The 15,890-nt window shown below is 45.3% G+C and overlaps 1 long non-coding RNA gene across 1 annotated transcript; it reads right to left on the bottom strand.

Moving 5' to 3' along the window:
* Positions 1-2,979: 2,979 nt before the first annotated feature.
* Positions 2,980-14,893, bottom strand: LOC310688546. The gene is made up of 3 exons (XR_014517027.1): positions 14,772-14,893; positions 4,245-4,289; positions 2,980-3,135 (listed from the first exon to the last, which is right to left on the bottom strand). It is a non-coding gene; the product is annotated as an uncharacterized lncRNA (long non-coding RNA).
* Positions 14,894-15,890: the final 997 nt, after the last annotated feature.

Raw genomic sequence — 15,890 nt, 5'->3', positions numbered from 1 at the left:
GTGAAGGAATGCTGTCCAATGACTGTGAACCTGTTAACCCTCTCTCTTCCAGTGACTTCCACCATTCCTCTTCAGTGCAGCTCTCTTCTGCACGGTCCCTGGCAGCCAGGCTCCAAGGCCCAGAGACCCTCAGTGGCAGGCAGGGCAGGATGGTAATCTCTGTGTTGGGGTGCGTGCCTGGCTTGCAACCCTTAAAAATGGTGTGTCTGGGGCTATGCCCCCCCCCGCTATGCCCCTGACTACAAGCCTCTTTGCATAAGTGGCAGTGTTGCCAAATCATTTCATCCACAGAGAGGGAAATAGGAAGCAGCCTTATACAATGGTACCTCGGGTTACATACACTTCAGGTTACATACACTTCAGGTTACAGACTCCGCTAACCCAGAAATATTACCTCGGGTTAAGAACTTTGCTTCAGGATGAGAATAGAAATCTTGCTCCGGTGGCGTGGTGGCAGCGGGAGGCCCCATTAGCTAAAGTGGTGCTTCAGGTTAAGAACAGTTTCAGGTTAAGAACAGACCTCCAGAACAAATTAAGTACTTAACCCGAGGTACCACTGTATTAAGTCAGAAGAAGAAGAAGAGTTTAGATTTGATATCCCGCCTTATCACTACCCTAAGGAGTCTCAAAGTGGCTAACAATCTCCTTTCCCTTCCTCCCCCACAACAAACACTCTGTGAGGTGAGTGGGGCTGAGAGACTTCAGAAAAGTGTGATTAGCCCAAGGTCACCCAGCAGCTGCATGTGGAGGAGCGGAGACGCAAACCCGGTTCACCAGATTACGAGTCCACCGCTCTTAACCACTACACCACACTGGCTCCATCTGGCATTGGTCCATCTGGCCCAATAGTATCTACACTGGCCAGCAGTGGTTGTCCATGGTTTCATGGAGCGAGTCTTTCCCAGGAGAGGCCAGGAACTGAACCTGGGACCTTCTTCCCTGTTTTCTCACGTGCCTTGCTCTTCCTTCAAAAAGTTGACATGGGCATTTATAGAATGTGGCCCTTAGTGCTGAAAGAGTTCCCAAATTCATGCCCTGAAGAGTTTCTTTGTTTTTGTGATCAGAGGTTTTTTAAAAAAATAAAATAAAAAACCAGTTATGTCTCTGTTTACCAAATAGCAATTTCCTCTGCCTTGTTTTCAGTGTCACATGAAACAAGAAAAGAACTCTGAGGAGAGAATTCCATTCCGACTGCTTTCATTGTGCGTCCTTCCCCAAAACGTTAATTAAGAAGAAAATTATAGCTTATTCAGAGCAGCCTGCAGTAATTCTAGGTAACTCTTTTAATGTTTACTTTGGAAAGAGCTGTCTATGATACAGAATAACAACCCCCCCCCCAATCCTATTAGTTCACCATATCACCAAAATAACTGATCCAGTGCACAATAATTTGTACCATCTTGCTGGGCTCTGCATTGCTAATGATGGACTCCTGTTGAGTGCAATAAAATAATTAGTATAAGGACTAGGGTCAGAGTGTGAATAAATTCCAGGCTTCTTTCTCATTTAACCCATTCAAATACTAGTTCAACAAATGTGGACTCAGGAGTTTCCAGGGCTGAGAGAGTGAGGGAAACTATGAGCTGAAGGGTTTATACCATTTCAGTATCTCCTGATTTATGGCCTCTCTGAACCAGCATAAAGATTTTTGGGTGGTATTGTATTGGATCAGCACCATGAGGTAAGCATGAAATTTGTTGGTCTTGTGCAGAAATTTTCTCCCACTCTTCTTTTAAAAAAAATAATTCTTCAAAAATTAATGAGAAAAGAAATTGCATCCAGGAAGAAAGAGAAAAATAGATGAGATATTCATCTAAGGTGAGGTGCAGGTTGTTTTGTTGTTGTGCCCATCTTCCATTTGAGATGGGCAAGGGGTGTTTGTAGGTGTTCTTTCTTTCAGCCTACAAATCATCTCACCAGCACGCCGCACTCTGTGGCCTTCCTGGGCGTCCACATTCCAGTCGAAGGAAGACACCATGTTTTAACTCATGTGGAGCTCGCCTTGCCTGATAAACCCTTGAGAGGAAATATTGGTTCTGACTGTCTTCCTTTCTTAGAACCAGCCCCTTACCAGTGTGTTTGACCCGTTAGTCCTGCAATTAGAAAGAAGTTCCTTTACTCTAGACCTGTGGTTCCCAATGTAGAGCACATGTCCCACAGTGGGACAATTTGATTTTTAAGGGGGGCAACTTGAGAATGAGTTAGATTTGAAATACTTTATTGCCACTTGTACAACTTGTATACAGTGAGATTACACGAGCACCCCCCACTCTGCTCTCTTAGTCTTAATTCCCCTCGTTTACTGACGCACACCCACCAAACCCGAAAGTCAGTTGCCCTGTTCTTATCTTTTCATTCAGCAGCCTAACAGCCCACGGATAGAAGCTGTTCTTTACCCTGTTGGTGCGACTAATCATGCTTCTATATCTTCTGCCCGAGGGCAGGAGATCAAGAAAGTGCCGGCCAGGGTGTGAATCATCCCTGAGAATTTTCCTCACTCTCCTGAGGCAATGTTCTTCTGCTATTTCATCCAGTGGTTTCACGGGACAGCCCATAATATCTTGTGCTGTATTCACCACCCTCTGTAGGCACTTCCTATCAGTTGATGTCAAACCAGTGTACCACACCGTGATGCAGTATGAAAGGACACTTTCTATTGTTGACCGGTAGAAGGAGATCATCAAATGTTGATTGACATCGTTAATAATTAATAATTAGATCGTTAATGGCCTTTTGTGAGCCCCATGGACCAGAGCACGCCAGGCACTCCTGGCAGTGGAAGACAGGAGTGCCTAGTGTGCTCTGGTCCATGGGGTCACGAAGAGTTGGACATGACTAAATGACTGAGCAACAACAACAACAACAGCCTTTTAGGCTTGCTTCACGTGAAGAGTTGTTCACCTTTTGAATAATAAGAATTATATGTCACGGGGTGGTGGTGTGGGCATCAGGATTCTAGAGATGCTTAGGTGGGGCATGGCCAAAAAAAGGTTGGGAACCACTTCTCTAGATACTCCAATTTTTCAGGGGCAGTGGTTCCCCTCAAGCGCTTTCTTTTTTTCAGTATCTCTGAGGACTTGTCAGTCTGTTACCAGTTCATTGGTCCACATCTCTAGGGCACTGTTACCGAATTATCTGTAAAGAAAAGAGAGAAAAGGGAAAAGGACAGGACTCAAGTCTGTCCATCCACAGTATTTCTTTCTGATGCTGAGCCCAGGTAACAGATGGTCACTGCCCATCCCATTTCACAAAACATCAGTGACACACACAGGGAAGTGAGATTGCCAGCAGGAGCACCAACACACCACACAAACACACATGCACGCAGCATTAATCTGGGATGCGCCACACACAAAACACTGAAAAAAACACACATCTAGGAAGTCTGTGGTGGGTATGCTTGATCCAGCTGTTCATTATATTTACCGTGTTGCACAATAAAACGTATTTAATATGTTGATGGGAGGGAAGGAAGAGATGTGAACCCCAGCAACGCAGAAGATAATCATTTTGCTATTAGTATGATTGTAAAGCTTCCAGGGCCTAATGCTGTTTGCGGGATTTACTGAAATTTAATCCCATGCAGCACAAATAAGAGACCAGCTGCACAGCCTGTTTACCTAAGTAATGTGGAGAGTATTTAAATGAAAGTCTGTTATTACTGTTGTTGAAATATATGCATCTGAATAAACGCAACTTCTGTTCAAACACTGATTTCTCAATAACCGCAGCTGTATTAACAAAGCTCCCCCCCTTTACTGTATATATTATACTTTGCCTTCAGTTCTCTCCTAATTAAAACAAAACGTTTGCCATGCCTTTCTGCATTTTGCTCCAAGGCTATGTTCTCATGCAGCTTTTTAATGCATTTTGCTGGCTTCAGTCATGGTGGGGATGAGAGGGAGAAGCGAAGTCCGTGGAACTTGTGCACCCCCAACTTGGAGAATATAAAATATTAAATATATTCAGACTTGAAAAAGGAAACACATAAGGACTAGTTTGTACCAATATATTTACACACAAAAAGGCATCACTTTACAATGAACTTCTTTAAAAGTGAACATTGTTTTCTGCTTCTTGTTATCTTTAGGGAAGTTTTTAATGTTTGATGTTTTATTGTGTTTTTAATATTCTGTTGGGAGCCGCCCAGAGCGGCTGGGGAAACCCAGCCAGATGGGTGTGGTGGTAATAATAATAATAATAATAATAATAATAATAATAATAATAATTTATCATCATCTTACCAGTGTTGTGTTCTTTTACTCTTATCCCACTTCCCCTTTTATGATCTGTTATAGATAGATAGATAGATAGATAGATAGATAGATAAAAATAAAAAATAAAAAGGTGAAGCTCATTATGGCCTTGAGTTCTTCTCTGGATTTGATTTTTATCTAAGTCAGTGAAGAATTTCTCTGTCACTCCTATCCAATTCCCACCCACATTTATCAATATACACTCTTATTTGTCTGATGCGTTTTCAGTTGTGGTTGCACTCTTTCTCTCTCCAAGTCACCAACCACCAGGCATAACCAACTTAGTCATAGTAATTTATTTCTATGCCAAATTTCCCACAAATATTTGTGCTCAGAGCAGATGACAGAAAATAAGCAGTTTATATCAATAACTAAAAATTATTATATATATATCATGGGGTACAATATTACTGCAAAACAACACTGACAATTCTACAATTAACAATTAATTTAAAATACATATAAAGTGAGCATAAACTCTCTGGCCTTTTTGTCTCTCCTTTTCCATGCATTTTCTTGTGTTGGTAAACAGAAACTGATTCTCACACATGACTGTTCACATGACTGAGTGTTTTGTAAACCATGTGAGCTGCCGTTTTTAGACAGCTCATGGTGGCTTCTGGCTACACTAGCTTTGGTGAATTCATGCTGAGCGACATTTAGGTTGGAAAACCCGATCTGGAGCAAACCGATCACAACGTGGTCCTGTGCAAACAACTGTGTCAGCATAGGCTGACATAACTCATTAGGGACTAACTGAAAACTATGGCCGCCACAGAAAATAATACTGATCATATGACCCTGTCATGAGAAATGCAGATTGAAAACTTGAAAAACACAACTGATTTGCTGCACCAGCAAAAATTAAAATGCATTGCTCAGCAGAAAACACTTGAACTGCTTCGCAGAGACAGATATACCCATATAAATATTGTGGCTGGTTTGTCAATCTACTCAACATTGATGACTGGGAGAGGACACATAACAGAAGACCTCTGGAGAACATTGAAGAACTATAGCTGAGGTGGTCAATGGCAGCTTGTGAATTAGAAAAACAACAACAACTCCAGTCTAATGGACAGAGTCAAGGATGGGTTGTGAGAAGTGCGTTTTTTATTTTAAATGTTTAGGGGTACTCTCATTTTGACTCAAGATCACCATTTTATCACCATTTTATAGTTCAAATCAGGGAAAATAAATACCGTACTTTTCCATGTATAAGATGAGGTTTTTTTTACTCTAAAATTATGCTTAAAATCGGGGGTCGTCTTATACATGAATAGTGCAAAGAGGGGGACGGGTGATTGGTTGCAGCCGTGAGCTGCAGCTTGTCAGAGGTGATTTGATGGGAGATTGGTGGCTGTGACAAGGGCTGATTTGGATTGGCTGTTGCTGTGGTAATTGGGTGGGTGATTGGTTGCTGCGGCATGTGCCGCTGCGGATTGGCTGGCGATGTGGCAATTGGGCGTTTGATTGTCGGGTGCTGTTTGTGAGCAGGCAGACACTTGTTGGCTTCTGTGATGTGAGCGATTGCCAGCATTTGCATTCCCTTCCCCCCAAAAAGCTTGACAACTTTGGGCCATCTCCCCCCATTTTCTTAAATTTGATTCCTCCAAAATAGGGGTCGTGTTATACACGGAAAAATACGGTGCAGTAAATGGACAAAAGTACAAAGATTCACAAAATGTTTAGGGGTATGTGTTATGTACTGAAGTTCTCATCTTGGGCCAGCAGGGGGGTACTGTAGATAGTTATGCAAATAAGGGATTGAAAGTGACGTTCAGTGATTGGGTAGTTTTAGAAAATTGTTACAGTTACGTTGTACTGGAGCTGTATATAAGCAGGCTGACTGAACTATTCAGTTCAGTTCTGGCTTGTGAATAAACAAGAGCTGTTTGAAGAACTGCTGTGTCGTCTGATATGTTCACCCATAACTTAACAGTATGCGTCCCCCCAGAAAAACAACAGTGCTGGTTGTGAGTATGACATTCCCTAACTTGGTGCACTCAAAATATTTTGGACTACCACCATCTCCTACCATGTTAGCTGGAGCCGTAATTGTCTAAAACATCTGGAAGGTACCATGTCAGGGAAGGCTGGGTTAGCAGTGAGAGTTGACTACGTCTTTGTTGGTTCAGGGTTGAGGCTTCTGATTGAATCTGAGTATATCAAGAGGCAGGTTCTGTTAGTTAAGGGTGTGGTGTCAACAGGAAATGAAACAGATAGCTCCAAGTTGCTGGGACAAAATACCTGACCCCAACGCAAGCAAGAATGCTGAAAATACTGAACAGTTAGCAATACTAACTTCGGCCCACAAGATTACGGAGGAATACGGCAGAGTCTTTTGAAACCTTAAAAAGAAATTTCTGCCCATGTTTGTTTCAGAAAATTAGGCAGCAATTTTAAAGCCGCCCACATCTTTGGGCAAAGCTTATTTGCAAAGCTGCCTTTCTGTGTGAATCCTTATTAATATTCATTTCTCTTCCTGACAAAGTATGCACAGAGACCCTGCAATTTACCAGTGTGCACTTATAACATTTCTTAGAAGAAAGAGCCCCCAGGGAAAACACGGAGTTGCCATAGCAATGTGTTTTTGTTCTGAAATGTTATCATATCGCTTTTCTTTCCCCATGTACATTTTCTGTGGGCTGAAAATGGTTACCCTCCTTAATCAAACTGTCAGCAAATCTTTCAGCTGTTACCACATGCTGCTTGTATCTTGTTCAGAGGCCCAGGCATTTAGCTTACAGGTTGGTCTCGTTATGATTCCAAAAATGGCAACACGTCAGCAACATTTGTGTGTGTGTCTAGGTACTACTGGCTGTCTTGCACAAACAGTTTGAGTTGCTCTTTACCTTGTGGACTCAGGATTATTTGTGCTCATGATTATGTTGGAGCAGCGAAATGCAATCCCACTTTCAGTACTGTTTTGGGGTGGACGTACTGGTTCATTTTCAATTAGTGCATGTCCCATAGATCCCTGCTAAATTCCTGTACCTTTTTACAGTACAAAATGTTCTGAGTGGGGAGATTGTTCGGTTTCTGTTGTTCTACAGTGCAAGAGGACCCCTTTGGATGGCAGTAATGTGGCAGGAAGGTAAACGGTGTTTCCGTGCGCTGCTCTGGTTCGCCAGAAGCGGCTTAGTCATGCTGGCCACATGACCCGGAAGCTGTACGCCGGATCCCTTGGCCACTAAAGCGAGATGAGCGCCGCAACCACAGTCGGCCATGACTGGACCTAATGGTCAGGGGTTCCTTTACCTTTACCTTTACCTTTAATGTGGTAACATTGGTGAAATATCACAGAGTAACTAACAAGGGCAACATGGTGTGTTCAGTGGTGGAGGAAGGGGGCGGTTCACATTGGGTGCCATCTCTGAGGGGGGGGGGTGACAAGAAGCCATCGCGCCACTGCAGCTGTGGTTTTCCCCGCCCCTGACACCCCACACCGGGGGCTGGTTAGCCCTCCTTGGTCCTTGGGTGTGTGGAAACTCCAGTATAAATCCACCGCAAATGCTCTTTTATTTTGTCAATGACCTGTTGCAGGTCCAGGGGTTGTGCTCCCCAGTCTCCAATGCAGATACATAAGAGACCAATAAGACTGGTTTGGATCAAAACAGGCCACAGCTTTATTGAATACAGATGAAAGAGATTTGGCTTGGACATGGGGCAATTGAAATACAGTGGTACCTCATGTTACATACGCTTCAGGCTACATACGCTTCAGGTTACAGACTCCGCTAACCCAGAAATAGTACCTCGGGTTAAGAACTTTGCTTCAGGATGAGAACAGAAATTGTGCTCCGGCAGCGTGGCGGCAGCAGGAGGCCCCATTAGCTAAAGTGGTACCTCAGGTTAAGAGCAGTTTCAGGTTAAGAACGGACCTCCAGAACGAATTAAGTACTTAGCCCGAGGTACCACTGCACTTCTGGCCTGCCCGCTGGAAGTGACGTGTGGTCAATCCAGGTGGGGGTTCCTAAGACTTACATCAAATAGGGTGACCCCCACAGGGACCAGCATTTGGGAGAGTGCCTTCAGCCCTGGCCCCACCTGGGCACTCGGACATGGCCACTCCCCCCGGATCGGATCCCTTTAACGAGATACCCCAGAGTTTGGAGGGGCAGGCAGAGACTACAACCCCCCCTCCATCCAAGTCAAAGAATTGCCCAAATGCCCAACCCAGTTGTGACAATTGCTATGAGGTAGGCAAAAACCACCAGGTCACAGCCAATTTGCCCGGTGGAGAAATTCCTACCCCACCCCCATAAAGAACAGTGACCACCATAGCCACAGCAAAGTCCTTCACTATCAGCTTAAACCGAGGGGGTGGGGTGGAAAAACCCACAAAGGGACAAGCAGGCAGTGCCCCTGGAGCAGGCTGCTTAAATGACCAGGGGGCCGACCCGAGGAAAGCCTTCCCACTCCATGGGCTCCACCCCCTGGCACAGCCCAAGTCCCAGCCTGCATCCCCATTCGTCAAAGCAGGATGTAGGCTAGAATCCTGCTCCTGATAGGCGGTAGGGGCTTATGCCCCAGCCTCCTATCAGGAAGGGAACCAAAATCATGGTTTCCTCATCGGGGCCCCAGTGGAGCCTCTGCTGTCCTGCAATGCTGCCACAACTAAAGGGGTGAGCAGACTTGCAGAACACACTCACCCCCCCAAAAAAAAACAGTCTGGAGGGTCCTGAACGTTATCTAAAAAAGTGGATGTGTCTCCCTCCCTGTGGCGAAGCTGCATGCTCTGACACCGGGGGCGGAGAACAGGCGGGGGCATGGGGCCTGCCCAGGGGTGTGTGGCACAATGCCAGCGTGGTGTGGCACGCCGCTCGTGAAGGCATGGCGCCCGGCATGGTGGGGGGGTGCGTGGCACATGTCTGGGGGACGGCCACGATGGTACCCCCCTCCCTGATGGTACTGGGAGTGGTACACTCCTCCCGCCCCCCCTTTCCTCCGCCAGTGCTCCCACCCTCCTTTGAATGTGAGGTAAAGTGGCTATGTGGTTGTTTTGTCACTTACCCAGATCCTAATTTTCCACATTGCTGCAAAGCTTGTGAAAAGTTAGGTGAGCACATGAAATTTCAGGAGGTGAGTGCATAATGAAGCAACCTGCTGCTTTCTGCCCCTGGTATCTGCCACTAGTATTCTGCTTCAGTGTAGGACCATTCCTGATGGTCATCGCCTGTGCCTAATGCTAAATCTAGGTTATGTCAACTTGCCTGTCACTTGCCATGCTACAGGAGCAGAGAGATGAGGCAGTCTCCAATTTGCTTCAGTCTGTCACAAATTGTCCAGGCTTTCGCGGTAGGTTCCAGTTCAGCTTTGGTTTGTTTGCATAGTCAAGGTGCCTGCTTAATAATATGAGCTGCTTAAAGTAAGTTTATAAAAGGAGGCCATAAATCCAGCGACAGCTGTCATCATTTCAAAGGAGCCATTTGCAGAGTAATATGCTGTTAATTTACTGAGCTCTTAGAGACCTCCAATAAATTCAGGAAATTACAGATGAAGCAAAGCCTGCCATGTCCTTTATATTTTCTGCATCATAAGCTCCCTTAATGTTTGTTCAGCTGAGCAACACAGCTCCAGGAGACTAAGAAAGTTGTTATGGCATCATACCCAGAAATGAAACTTTGGAAAGTTTCAGATATAACAAGAACTTTAGTAATGAATCAGATAACAACCATGAATAAGGAAGCAATGTATCAGTTACTGAAATTCCATGAGTGGAATCCAATGCTAGTCCTACTTGGAGTAAACCCATGAAAATCAATGGACTTAAGGTAATTGTCTCTGTTGATTTCAGTTGGTCTAGTCTGAATATGACTAATGGTGCCTATCACCTTGTTGTTGCCTGACTAGAAGGACATGTGCAAATATCTTGCACTGGGGTTGCTGTTATTGTCTGTTATAGCTAGAGTGTTTTTGTATGAAATTCTGCACACTCCAGGGGTTATAGGTAAAGGTAAGGTAAAGGACCCCTGGATGGTTAAGTCCAGTCAAATGTGACTATGGGGTTGCGGCGCTCATCTCGCTTTTCAGACTGAGGGAGCTGGCGTTTGTCCACAGACAGCTTTCTGGGTCATATGGCCAGCAGAACTAAACTGCTTCTGGCACAACGGGACACCGTGACGGAAGCCAGAGCAGACAGAAATGCCATTTACCTTCCCATTGCAGAGGTACCTATTTATCTACTTGCACTGGCGTGCTTTCAAACTGCTAGGTTGGCAGGAGCTGGGACAGAGCAATGGGAGCTCACCCCGTCATGGGGATTCGAACCGCCAACCTTCTGATTGGCAAGCCCAAGAGGCTCAGTGGTTTAGACTGGGTGCTGATGGCTGGTATTAGATATTATGGCTTTGTACCAAGGTGTTTAAGGTGGAAAACGTTTCTCCTTTAAGCTACACCAACTCACTGCTTAACTTGGTTGGTACTATATTGTGGAGCATATTGAGAGGACTATAGCTTTGGAAGGGACCACAGCTTAGTTGCAGAGTGTTTGCATTCTGTACCAGAGGTCCCAGGTTCAGTCCCTGCCATCGCCAGTTAAAAAGAAGAAGAAAAATATCAGGTAGCATGTGATGGGGAAATACCCTTTGCCCAAGACCCTGGAGAGCCACTTCCAATTAGAATTGACAATACTGGGCTGCATGGACAAACAGCTTTCTATGTGCAGAATCCCCAGTGTCACATTGCATTCCATCTTCTGCCAAAGGAACGGACAGTAAATGACATTAGCCTGGGTGACATGACAGCAACTTCGTGTGCTGGCTGACATAATATTTAGTGTGCTTGGTGCTAATATTATGTGACATGGATTTTGGGGCTTGCTCACGTTATATTCAGGAAAAAATATAATAAAATTTCCCTGTGGTGATTTTGTGTGTGTGTGTGTGTGTGAGGTCACCTTGGTTAAAGTACTTCTGAGCCTGGAGATAATAAACAGTGGTACCTTGGGTTACATATGCTTCAGGTTACATATGTTTTAGGTTACACACTCTGCTAACCCAGAAATAGTGCTTCAGGTTAAGAACTTTGCTTCAGGATGAGAACAGAAATCATGCTTCGACGGCGTGGCAGCAGCAGGAGGCCCCATTAGCTAAAGTGGTGCTTCAGGTTAAGAACAGTTTCAGGTTAAGTACGGATCTCCAGAACGAATTAAGTACTTAACCTGAGGTACCACTGTAGCTCAGTTGGTAGAGCAATAGACTCTTATTCTCAGGTTTCGCACCTCACATACGGCAAAAGATTCCTTCGTTGCAGGGGGTTGGACTAGATGACCATTGGGGTCCCTTCCAACTCAACAGTTCTATGATTCTTACTGCAGAAAAGTCTAATTTGAAAGTGGAATTCCTGATGTTCTACCTAAAGTATTCGGTCCTGTGGAACAAAATATCATGGGACTAAGGTTGGTGTTATATGTTCTGAGAGAATGAATACCTGCTCACCCCTTCCCAGCAGGTGGGTGGAGTTTGTGGGCCCAAGCGGAGACACCTGGCCAGGTGCCACCCACCAGGAAACTGCAGGCTTGGCCCACCCCGTGGGGTTAAGAGGGATACCTTCCAAGGCCAAGGCCAGGTTGCCTACATCTGAAATCTGAATTCAATAAAGTTGTGGCCAATTCGAACCCATACCTTGTTGTCTGGTCTCTTCCTTTGAAGGGGGGGGAAGGGCCCCAAGGACAGGGTGCGCTCATGGACCCGCAAACAATAAAAGAGGGTGTATGGGTGATTTCTAGTTCTGAATTTTGTGTTTCTGCACATTACACAAGGAAGAGCTTGCACATCTCCCTGGAATGTATATTTAGGATGTATTTAGAATCAGTGTCCAGCCCGGACACTGAGGTCCAGCTCCAAGGGCCTTCTGGCGGTTCCCTCATTGCGAGAAGTGAGGTTACAGGGAACCAGACAGAGGGCCTTCTCGGTAGTGGCGCCCACCCTGTGGAACACCCTCCCTTCAGATGTAAAGGAAATAAGCAGCTATCCTATCTTTAAAAGACATCTGAAGGCAGCCCTGTTCAGGGAAGTTTTTAATATTTAATGCTGTACTGTTTTTAACATTTGATTGGGAGCCGCCCAGAGTGGCTGGGGAAACTCAGCCAGATGGGTGGGGTATAAATAATAAATTATTATTATTATTATTATTATTATTATTATTATTATTATTATTATTAATTTAGAATTTCCCCATCTCACAATGCAGAATATAAGTTCCCTCTTTCCACCTTACACAGTTCAAAAAGCAAAAGCCTGAAGTTGCCTTCAGTGATGTGGAGCCCTGACACAAGGCTTCAGGTGTGCTGATGCTCCATCTTTTGACTGTCACACACTAGTGTGGTTGTGTGCAATGTAGAAGCCTATGTGTGAATACTGGGACACCAGCACAATCAGATATCCCACCCAACTGTGTGGAAAGTGACATGGGAGCACTTGTTCACACACGGGCTCCTACATTGAAGATGATCGTGCAGATTATGGTCTGAAGGCACAGACCCACTTTGTTGAAGCTAAGCAGGTCAACTCTGCTTCCTCCTTTATATTTATTTACGGTATTTAATCAATTCCTAGGCTGCTACTTCTCAAAGCAATTGAAAATAAGAATAATCAAAACGTTGACGTAGGACAAAAATAGCACCATCTAAAGATATCAAAATATGGACCAATGCTAGCAAACGCTCAGTTGGGAATGCCCAAACATAAATACAGGTTTTCCATAAACATCTAGACCTAATTTACTGGGGGGGGGGGAGCCTTGGCAAACAGGTAAGTCTTTGCTTGGCATCACAATGACAAAAGTGTCCTTTTGGGCATGCTCCTGAGGGGAATCACAGCTTCTGAAATAGTAGCTAAGGAGACCCTCACAAAGGTTTGAGGGCTGGTCAAAAACATGTTGCCTGAGGCAAAGGTGGAAAACATCCTGTTAAGTGCTTACATGTGTGACTGCCTGGGAACCATATCTATGTTGCCTCCAGTTCCAGATTTTCACTACATCTCAGATCATGCAAACCTGAATCCAAGCCACTCTCCCCTGTTAAGTATGATGTAATTGACACAGAAATGGAAAATGTGTGTGTACTGCTGAAGACTTAACATGGATCCCTTCCAGTTGGGATTCAGGCCTCATCATGGGACTGAAACTGCCTTGGTCGCACTGGTTGATGGTCTCCGGCGGGCTAGGGACAAAGTGAGAGCTGTTTCCTAGTTCTGCTGGATCTCTCAGCGGCGTTTGATACCATCGACCATAGCATCCTTCTGGACCGTCTTGAGGGGCTGGGAGCTGGGGGCACTGTCATACAGTGGTTCCGCTCCTTCCTCCTGGGCCGTGTTCAGAAAGTGGTGGGGGGGGGATGAGTGTTCAGACCCCTGGGCTCTCACTTGTGGGGTGCCTCAGGGTTCTGTCCTCTCCCCCATGCTTTTCAACATTTACATGCAGCCGCTGGGAGAGATCATCAGGAGGTTTGGGCTGGGTGTTCATCAGTATGCGGATGATACCCAGCTCTACCTCTCTTTTAAATCAGAACCAGTGAAGGCGGTGAAGGTCCTGCGTGAGTGTCTGGAGGAGGTTGGAGGATGGATGGCGGCTAACAGATTGAGGTTGAATCCTGACAAGACAGAAGTACTGTTTTGGGGGGACAGGAGGCGGGCAGGTGTGGAGGATTCCCTGGTCCTGAATGGGGTAACTGTGCCCCTGAAGGACCAGGTGCGCAGCCTGGGAGTCATTTTGGACTCACAGCTGTCCATGGAGGTACAGGTCAAATCTGTGTCCAGGGCAGCTGTTTACCAGCTCCATCTGGTACGTAGGCTGAGACCCTATCTGCCTGTGGACTGTCTCGCCAGAGTGGTGCATGCTCTTGTTATCTCCCGCTTGGACTACTGCAATGCACTCTACGTGGGGCTACCTTTGAAGGTGACTCGGAAACTACAACTAATCCAGAATGCGGCAGCTAGACTGGTGACTGGGGGCGGCCGCCGAGACCATATAACACCAGTCTTGAAAGACCTACATTGGCTCCCAGTACGTTTCCGAGCACAATTTAAAGTGTTGGTGTTGACCTTCAAAGCCCTAAACGGCCTCGGTCCAGTATATCTGAAGGAGCGTCTCCACCGCCATCATTCTGCCCGGACACTGAGGTCCAGCGCTGAGGGCCTTCTGGCGGTTCCCTCATTGCGAGAAGCAAAGCTACAGGGAACCAGGCAGAGGGCCTTCTCGGTAGTGGCGCCCGCCCTGTGGAACGCCCTTCCAGCAGATGTCAAAGTGATAAACAACTACCTGACATTCAGAAGACATCTTAAGGCAGCCCTGTTCAGGGAAGTTTTTAACGTGTGATATTTTACTGTATTTTTGGTTTTTATGGAAGCCGCCCAGAGTGGCTGGGGAGGCCCAGCCAGATGGGTGGGGTATAAATAATAAATTATTATTATTATTATTATGGGGAAATTCTATTACTAACATTGGGTCCCGTCCCACCACAAGGTGGGTTTCTAAAGGACCCTGAACTGTCACTAGCTAATGTTATTTTACCTGCAGATTGTTTTCTGTTACTCTAAACTGTTGTAACCTTAGATCAGATGACAAAGGTATTGAGTTGCTAATTCACCATCTTGAAAGGGTGGTGGCTGTTAAATCCAACAAAATGAGGCGAGAGAGGGAGGCCCCTGGCCACACTGTGGTTAAATCGTCTGTGGCAACACCCGATACCAGTGCTGATTGGTCAGCGGGACCATGCTAGCGCTGGTGACACAGCCACGGCGACACGAGGAAGGGGAGTCCATCTCTGCCCCCGTGCTGGATCACTGTTGGGTCCTGGATGCCTAGCCACAATGCCGTCCACTGGAAAAGGTGAGCCATCTTCTCTGAACACCACAGGGAACAGAAGATGTAAATGAAGTTCCAGGGAAATGGATGCTGATAGAGAGAGAGACCTCTGATTCTAGGTCTGTTTTCTAAGATGCTGAGCCTGTGCTGGACAGAACAAGATATTGTATGGATTTTGGGGGAGTATCTTTGATGCTTATGTTTTGTTTTGTTTTGAAGAGTTCTCCCAGTAAAAGTTTGAATAATATTTTTATGGGCCTGAACAATGTTTTCTTCCAAAAGGAGTCAGTTCTTATGCTTCCAGTCACTTCAGACTGTACAATATTAATATCTGCAACATCTCCTACACGTAAAGCTAATCTATTCGATTGACATAATTGTTTCAGTATTCTCTGACTGAGTCTTTGTAAAAGTGCCTTCTCAACAGTCATTATCGGTTGACCAAAGAGGTGTAAGAAAAATGTACTTTGAAGACAGGGAGGAATGTCGTAAACCCATATGTGATGTGCTAGTGGAATGCAAATACTTGTAACCTACATAAAATAACACAGGATGTAAGCCCTATGCAAGAAATAACTCATTTTGTCCAACTGACATATCTGCAGTTGTCTGAAATCCCAGCTGATGGCTTGTGAAGCTTTCAAAAGGGTGACTGTTATTGGTTGATGAAAGCTGGAAAAAAAGATTAAGCAGAGATTTCCAAGGTCAACCTATTTCACATCCATTCAGATTTACTGTAGTTTTAAATGCTTTGTGCTTGGATACACAGAGGCAGGCGCTGATGGCTAAGCTTTAAATATGGTACAGGATTAGAGAAAGCAATAT

The sequence above is a fragment of the Podarcis liolepis genome (assembly GCF_965112155.1).
Source record: "Podarcis liolepis genome assembly, chromosome: 11".
Classification (NCBI taxonomy): domain Eukaryota; kingdom Metazoa; phylum Chordata; class Lepidosauria; order Squamata; family Lacertidae; genus Podarcis; species Podarcis liolepis.
This window is presented reverse-complemented; position numbering and strand designations above follow the sequence as displayed.